General features: G+C 46.5%; 2 pseudogenes; both read left to right on the top strand.

Annotated features, from left to right (window-relative positions):
* Positions 1-4,692: 4,692 nt before the first annotated feature.
* LOC105719419 (RAS guanyl-releasing protein 2-like) lies at positions 4,693-6,135 on the top strand (annotated as a pseudogene).
* A 2-nt stretch (positions 6,136-6,137) lies between these two features.
* On the top strand, positions 6,138-8,058 carry LOC105719414 (malonate--CoA ligase ACSF3, mitochondrial-like; annotated as a pseudogene).
* The last annotated feature ends 245 nt before the right edge of the window (positions 8,059-8,303 follow it).

Raw genomic sequence — 8,303 nt, 5'->3', positions numbered from 1 at the left:
TTTTGCATATGTGCAACTCTACCTATGGGACAAATTCCTAGAAGTCAAGTTGCTGGGTCAAAGGGTGTGGTGCATTATTAATTTTACATATATGCCAAATACACAATTTATACTTTTACCAATAATGTGAGAAAGTATGTATTTTCTCATATCTTTGCCAACATAGTAACTTATCAACTATTCTATCTTGGTTAAGCTGATAAGAAAAAATGGTAGCTGGTTATGGTTTCACTTAACAAGTTTCTTGTGGTTGAGACTGAACATCTTCCTTATGTGTAAAAACCATTTCTATTTTGTTTTCTGTGAACATAAATATGTGTTTTGACTATTGTTCTATTAATCTAATTACTTTTTACTGAGTTATAGAAATTCTTAACCTATCAGAAAATGTATTTATTATTAAAAATTGCCAATATTTACTGAGTTTATAGTTTGACTTTGCTCATAGTGTTTTTTTTTCTATTTTGAAATTGTTTTCAATTTAATTTAATTAAAAATTTTTTAATAATTCTGAGTTTTTGTCATACTTATAAAGGACTTCTTCATTCAAAAATTTTCTGAATTCTCTTAGCTTTTTATAGTTTAATTTTAGGATAAATCTCCCAAACTGGGAGTACCACTTTTAAAGCTTTCTTAGGACTTAATTTCTAGGGTCAGAGTTTTGGGGATGCTTCTACCATCATAATAATATTATATTTGTAACTTGGAAACAAAGCATTTTTCTATCTATTTGAGACCTCCTTTAAGCATATCCTTATAGACATCTAGGCCCCTACAGATGTCTCCCGAACTCTTGTCAGTTCAGTCCTAAGGTACATAATCACTTACTACCCTTTCTTCACGACTGTTGTCTCATACTCTCCTCCCTTTCAGCACAGCACTAACCTTCCGATAACCTGTTGGTATTTTCTGCAAACCTAATCACTATGGGTCCCAAAACAAATTCTTCTTAAATATTTTATCATTTTATCCTCTTCATCTTAATTGAATCATTTGTTTTCCTTAAGATTCCTACTTCCTTCCCAACCCAGTCAAGTCAGGGCCATTAATTCCTAAAGAAAAGTCTACATGCACTTCTTCTCCACCAGTTCTTCTAGGCTCATTCCACAGATAGCTAGTCCAACTACTCTCTTCTTTACAGTCTACTCCCTTCTGTTTTAAGAATCCTTCCTCATCACAGTGTCACCTTCTACTGACATCTCTAGCTCATTCCCACATTTTCTCAAGAATTTCAGAACCTAATTCAAATTCAGCCTAATTCAAATCAACCTCCAGTAAAAGTCTTATTTCTAGAGCTAGACTGTGAGGATTGAATCATGGCTTCTCCATTAGCGTCATACACTTGACGCCTTTGTGCTTTAGTTATTTCACGTATAAAATGAGAGTAGTACTAGTGCCTACTTCCTAAATTTGTTAATGTTGCTGTGAAGATTAAATTAGATGTTATATAAAAAGTTCTTAAAACAATAGCCGCCATGTAGAGGGTACTCAGTGGACATCAATCATTATTATTTACACTTTCCCTAAGTTCCAAATGTCTTTTTAATGACCAAATTCGCCATTCTTGTTTCCTCTATAGCACTTGATGAAATTAAGCATTTCTCACTTTCACACACTTCTCTTTTTAATAGCTATTACCTTGGCTTCCGTAAGACTGTGTTAAGTTCCCTCCTCCTCTTTGAACAGTGCTTCTTTATCTCCGTCACTATGCTTTCTCCCTTCCCTGTGTTTCTAACCACAGATATTCTCTCTGTTTCTGCCACTCTCCCTTTCACCTTAGTGTACATTGAAACTTTTCTGTCATGTGAATTTCACTTCATCCTAACTCACTGTAATAGAATAAGAAAAATACTACCTTAAAGGATTCTGAATGCAAAGAAAAGACTGAGACAGCTTTATTAGTTAATAGTGGCAGGTACCTGGGCCTGATGAGTGCTTTTGACATGTAAACAGCCACATCGAGCACCTTTATCAAAATCTACACATTTCATTGGATATATTACAGTAAACACAGATCTTCATAAAGGTTGAAGTAATGGTCATAGAAGTAGTAGTGGTGCTGGTGGTATAATATTGATTTTCCTGTGATATCAGTTCTCTGATTTTCTGATCTATAATTCTATTACTCTCCAAAAGGTGAAATACTTTATAATTTATTTATATGCCATGCAATCCTAGTTGTGACTGGATTCCTGATGCTTTCCATTTTCTTGGTTAAAGTAACGACAGTAACCGTAGTAACCATAGTTACACACCTGGCTCTGGATTTGATTCTACAGTTTCTGGATCTCTTTTCTTTCTCTGACATCCGGTAAACAATTACGCTGTCTCTTTGCCTATGTTTGGCTTCTGATGCCTACCTGAGAAAATGTTTAAGTTCTCTTTCATCTTTCCCTCCCACCTTCACATCTCATTCTTACTGCTGGTTTCTTAGTTCATTTAACTTGTTATGGAGTAATATGACCACATATGTGTAATTTTTAAAATCCACAATATTTTCCAGATGAATTAATTACAAACATAAAACTACTTAAATAAAAGCACAATTTAGGGAGTATTGAATTGAAAATGAAACACTAAAAGACTTTAGTAAAGAATTCTTTTTGAATGCTGCAGAGAATTGAAACAATAAGTTAAACTGGTCATATTAAAAACATACTTTCGGAAGAGCAGCAAATATACCATTTGGATATGTTCTAAGCATTCATACATCAGCTAGTAACATTAAAAACTATATTGAGTAATTAGCTACATAGGAGACCTCTGTATTATTTATACAGATGACACCTAAGTTATCCAAAACCCTGATAAATCAAACCAGGGATGTATTTGCAGTGCTAGATTTGTATTTCATGCTATCTTAAAGAACTTTTCTGCACTGAAACCACAAGAGCTTGAACACATATACCCAGCAGCGCTTCTGGGATGGTAAGAGAGGTTGTTAAAGATGTGTTAAGCCTCTTACAGTGCAGTATTATTGCTTTAAGGGCAGAGTATACATCAATTCCATCTTTAAAAAACTACTCCTGTAATGACACTGATGTGAATTCAAAAAGCTTTTAACATTTTCTTAGACTGATTCCATGCTTGAAGGCAAAACTCTCCACTAACCATTATTAGAATAATGCCTAAATTAACTGATCTCTTGTGATTCATCTGTATGATAGTATCATTGGCAAATAGTTAAAAGTATCAGCTATTCTCAACACCATATACTAAGGGGGTGAATTGTTATTCATTCCTTGCTGAATTAGCACAACATTCACATAGAGAAGAGGCTAAAGATCCATCTTTGGCATTTCTGGTTTCCTCTTGTGGTCCAATCAAGTCTTTAGGTCTTAGGCTTTGAAGGGTAACTGAGTAATAACTGTGTCTGTATTCCGTGAGGTCAGGGTGTGTGCCTCATCTGCCCACCTCTGTACCATCAGTGTGCAACACAGTGCTTCGAAAATAAACAGAACTCAGTGAATAATTGTTGAATGAGTAAATGAATGAAAGATCCTGCAGTCAAGCACAAGACTTAACTGAAAAAAGGCTTGATGCAGCATTGTGCTTATACTTCAGGCAATCAATTTCAAGGTTTAAATAATTATAATTTAGAACCAAATAGGGCCAAAAAGAGGTAAGGTAATATTTTTTTCAAAGGTTCTGCCTTCTTTTCCTCTAACTCTTACTAATTTTTCAGGTCTCTCTAATGTGCCTTCCTCTCTAGGAATCCTTCTCTGACCTTTTCGCCAACCCAGGCTAAGAACCCATTTGCTATATACCTCATGGTGGATAAAACAGTACCAAATCAGTTTGGTACTATTTGAAAAGAAGAGTGAGAGAGTGACACAACCTGAGACTGGAAAGGTTGAAGGACCCACAAAGGGCCTTGTCTAATTCTAAGGGGCTTAAAAAACATCCCGTGAATGATGTAAAGCCATTGAAGAGAGTCTAGCAGTAGTAGCAATATCATATTTTAATTCAAAATGAATCATTTTGAGAAATTGTAATAGAGGGTGGGGGGCAAGGTTGTATAAACATTATTTTGACAGTCTAGATAAGAGATCATGAGAACAGGTGAGAGAGAGATCAGATTAAATAAGCAGTTGGGGGTAAAACCAGAAGGAATGGACAGAACAGAGGTGAGAAGAAAGATCAGATTAAACAACTATTTAGGGGACAAAATCAAAAGAACTCGATAATGGTTTAGATATAGGGAAGAGACAAAGATTAGTTTCATTCACTAATTCAAGAATTTATTGACTACCTCCTGTATTCTGAGTACTGTGCTAGGTAGGAGAGATAGGACATCAAACAAGCACCATCTTGCTCTCAAGGGATCAAGCTAGATCTTCAGTCTAGCTGAAGAGATTATGGTGTTGAGTTGAGCAAAGGAGTGAGGTCTTGATGACTTTCAGGTTCCTAGCTCAAACCACTGAATTGATGAAACTGCCAACAACTAGGAAAGAAAATAAAGGAGAAGCAAGTAGGAAAACAAGATACCTGGTCAGGTACTGGATCTCTGCCTTCCCAGTGGAGTTTGGCTTGAACCCGGAGCTCGCTGAGCAGATCAAGGAGCTGAAGGCTCTGCTAGACCAAGAAGGGAACCGGTGGCACAGCAGCCTCATTGACACAGACAGCGTCCCTACCTACAAGTGGAAGTGGCAGGTGACTCAGCGGAATTCTATAGGACAGAAAAAGCGCAAGATGTCCCTGTTGTTCGACCACCCGGAGTCCCTGGAGCTGGGGGGGCGTCTTACCTACTTGGAGTATCGCTCCTTCTGCAAGATCCCGTTCCAGGACTATCACGGTTTCGCGACTCGGCTACACTGTGGACAACCCCGTCCTGGAGTGGTTCATCTCCCTCTTCAACAACATCTCGCAGTGGGTGCAGCTCATGATCCTCAGCAAACTCACAGCCAGCAGCGGGCCCTGGTCATCACACACTTTGTCCACGTGGCGGAGAAGCTGCTGCAGCTGCAGAACTTCAATACGCTGATGATAGTGGTCGGGGGCCTGAGCCACAATCTCCCGCCTCAAGGAGACCCACAGCCACATTAGCCCTGAGACCGTCAAGCTCTGGGAAGGTCTCGCGGAACTAGCGACGGCGACAGGCAGCTATGGCAGCTGCCGGCGCCGGCTGGCGGCCTGTGTGGGCTTCCGCTTCCCCATCCTGGGTGTGCACCTCAAGGAGCTGGTGGCCCTGCAGCTGGCACTGCCTGACTAGCTGGACCCAGCCCGGACCCAGCTCAACGGGGCCGAGATGAAGCAGGTCTTCAGCATCCTGCAGGAGCTGCCCATAGTGACCAGCCTTCAGTCACCAGTACAGGCCAACCCTGATCTACTCAGCCTGCTCACGGTGTCTCTGGATCAGTAACAGACGGAGGATGAGCTGCACCAGCTATCCCAGCGGCGGGAGCCGCGCTCCAAGTCCTTGCCAACCCGCCCCACGAGCTGCAACCAGCCACCCCGGCCCCCGGTGCTGAGGAGATGTTTGGCCCTTGGCTGCCAAACCCAAGCTGGATCAGGCCCTCGTGGTGGAGTCTGTGTTCCGGAAGTTGGACGTCGATGGGGATGGCCAAATCTCACAGGAAGAGTTCCAGATCATCCGTGGGAACTTCCCTTACCTCAGCGCCTTTGGGGACCTCGACCAGAACCAGGTCTGCTGCATCAGCAGGGAGAAGATGGTCTCCTATTTTCTGCGCTCCAGCTCTGTGCTGGGTGGCCGCCTGGGCTTTGTACACAACTTCCAGGAGAGCAACTCTTTGCGCCCGGTCGCCTGCCGCCAATGCAAAGCCCTGATCCTGGGCACCTAAAAACGGCCTCAAATGCCAAGCCTGTGGTGTGAACTGCCACAAGCAGTGCAAGGATCGCCTGTCAGTGGAGTGTCCGCGCAGGGCCCAGAGCGCGAGCCTGGAGGCGTCTGCACCCTCACCCTCACCCACACACGGCCACCATCATGGCGCCTTCAGCTTCTCCCTGCCTCACCCTGCTCGGCGTCGCTGGGATACAGAGCCTGCCATAGATGCCCGACCTGGCACGCGCGCAGCTGAGCAAAAGAAAAGCTCCGGCGAGGCAGATCCTGCGTCCTGGCCGCGCGGCCGTCTTGTAGATCCCCTCCAGGAGGCCCCTGGGAACGCCTGTCAGTAAGATGCAGCCCCCTGAAGCTGACCTTCTGGCGCCTGGCCTGTGCCTTGGCCTCCTGCTGTCTGGCTCCTTCAAGACACGGAGGAAGTGGCCTTCTGCGCACAGCCCCAGTGGCCCCCTCGGACAGGACCACCCCAGCGTTCACCCGTGCCCTGGGCTTTGGGGACAGAACCGCCCTGGTTGACCAGCACGGGCACCACATATACGCGGAGCTTTATTCTCGCAGCCTTCGCCTGTCCGGGTAGATCTGCGGGCTCCGCGGGTGTGTTGGCGGGGGGCCTCCGCGAGGAGAGGGTCTCCTTCCCGTGCGCTAACTCCGCCTCCTACGTCGTGGCCCAGTGGACCTTGTGGATGAGCAGCGGCGTGGCGGTCCCCCTCTACAGGAAGCACCCCGATGCCCAGCTGAGGTGCGTCATCTGCAACTCCCAGAGCTCGGTGGTCCTTGCCGGCCAGGAGTACCTGGAGCTCCGGAGCCCGGTGGTCAGGAAGCTGAGGGTCCCGCTGCTGCCTCTCACGCCAGCCGTCTACAGTGGAGCGGCGGAGGAAGTGGCAGAGGGGCCGGTCCCAGAGCAGGGGTGGAGAGACCAGGCGCCACGATCATCTGTACCAGCAGGACCACAGGGAGGCCCAAGGGTGTGCTGAGCACGCACCGCACCCTCAGGGCTGTGGTGACTGGGCTGGTCCACAAGTGGGCATGGACCAAAGACGACGTGATCCTCCACGTGCTCCCGCTGCACCACATCCATGGTGTGGTCAACGTGCTGCTCTGCCCGCTCTGGGTGGGTGCCAGCTGCGTGATGATGTCGGAGTTCAGTGCTCAGCAGGTTTGGGAGAAGTTCTTAAGTTCTGAAACGCCGCAGATCAGTGTATTTATGGCAGTGCCTACCATATACACCAAGCTGATGGAGTACTACGGCAGACATTTTACCGGTCGCATGTCCAGGATTTCGTGCGTGCTGTTTTTGTGAAGAAAAAATCAGGCTCAGGGTCTCAGGCTCCGCCGCCCTGCCCCTCCCCGTGCTGGAGAAGTGGAAGAACATCACAGGCCACACCCTGCTGGAGCGGTACGGCATGACCGAGATCGGCATGGCTCTGTCCGGGCTCCTGAACGCCGCAGCGCGCGTGCCAGGTTCTGTGGGGACCCGGCTGCCAGGCGTGCAGGTGCGCACTGTCTCAGAAAACCCACAGAAGGAAGGCTGCGCCCACACCGTCCACGCAAAGGGAGACGAGAGGGGCACCACGGTGACCCCAGGGTTTGAAGAGAAGGACGGGGAGCTGCTGGTGAGGGGACCCTCCGTGTTTCGAGAATACTGGAATAAACCAGAAGAAACTGAAAGCGCATTCACCGGGGATGGCTGGTATAAGACAGGGGACAGCGTGGTGTTTAAGGACGGCCAGTACTGGATCCAAGCCGGAGCTCGGTGGACGTAATCAACAGGAGGCTACAAGGTCAGCGCCCTGGAGGTGGAGCGCCACCTGCTGGCTCACCCCAGCAGCACAGATGTGGCTTTTACTGGAGTTCCGGATATGACATGGGGCCAGCGGGTCACTGCTGTGGTGTCCGTCCGAGGACACTCACTGTCCCACAGGGAGCTCAAAGAGTGGGCCAGTTCTGCAGGCTGTAAGGAAGCATGGCTGGGGAGGCCTCGGGAGACTTCAGTCATGGCGGAAGGTGAGGGGGAGGCCGGCGCGTCCCACGTGGTGGAGCAGGAGGAAGAGCTCACCTACAGCAGATTCCTTCAGAACGAACGTTTGTCTCTGTCCTGTTCCCTCTCCGTTCACACGCTCCTTGCCTCCACCCTGACTCGCCTTCTCCTGAGCACTGAAGGTAGTTTAGGTTCGTCAGCCAAACAGCAGGAACCCTTGGTCATCAGGCAGCTCAGCAACAGGGCACCGCAGAGGCCTGGGTGTGCAGAGCTCAGCTAGGGCACTGCCGCTCCTCGGCGGCTGCTGCTTTCATTAAACGGCCACCTTGTGGAAAAGAAAAAAAAAAATAGTGTTTAGGACTAAGTGATACCTTTAGACTAAGCTTCTGTTATTCTGTGATTCTAAATTACTCTTTTAAAGAGTAACTTTTTACTCCTTAAAAGGACCCCTTTAGTTTCTTAGAGTAATTTCTAGGAAGGTTATTTTAATTATTTAAATTCACTCCCTCTAGTGAATTCAAAATG

Source organism: Aotus nancymaae, unplaced genomic scaffold (assembly GCF_030222135.1).
Source record: "Aotus nancymaae isolate 86718 unplaced genomic scaffold, 86718_ANA_hifiasm-v0.15.2.pri h1tg000012l, whole genome shotgun sequence".
NCBI classification, from domain to species: domain Eukaryota; kingdom Metazoa; phylum Chordata; class Mammalia; order Primates; family Aotidae; genus Aotus; species Aotus nancymaae.
Note: the sequence above shows the minus strand (reverse complement) of the source record. Positions and strands in the feature narration are given on the sequence as shown.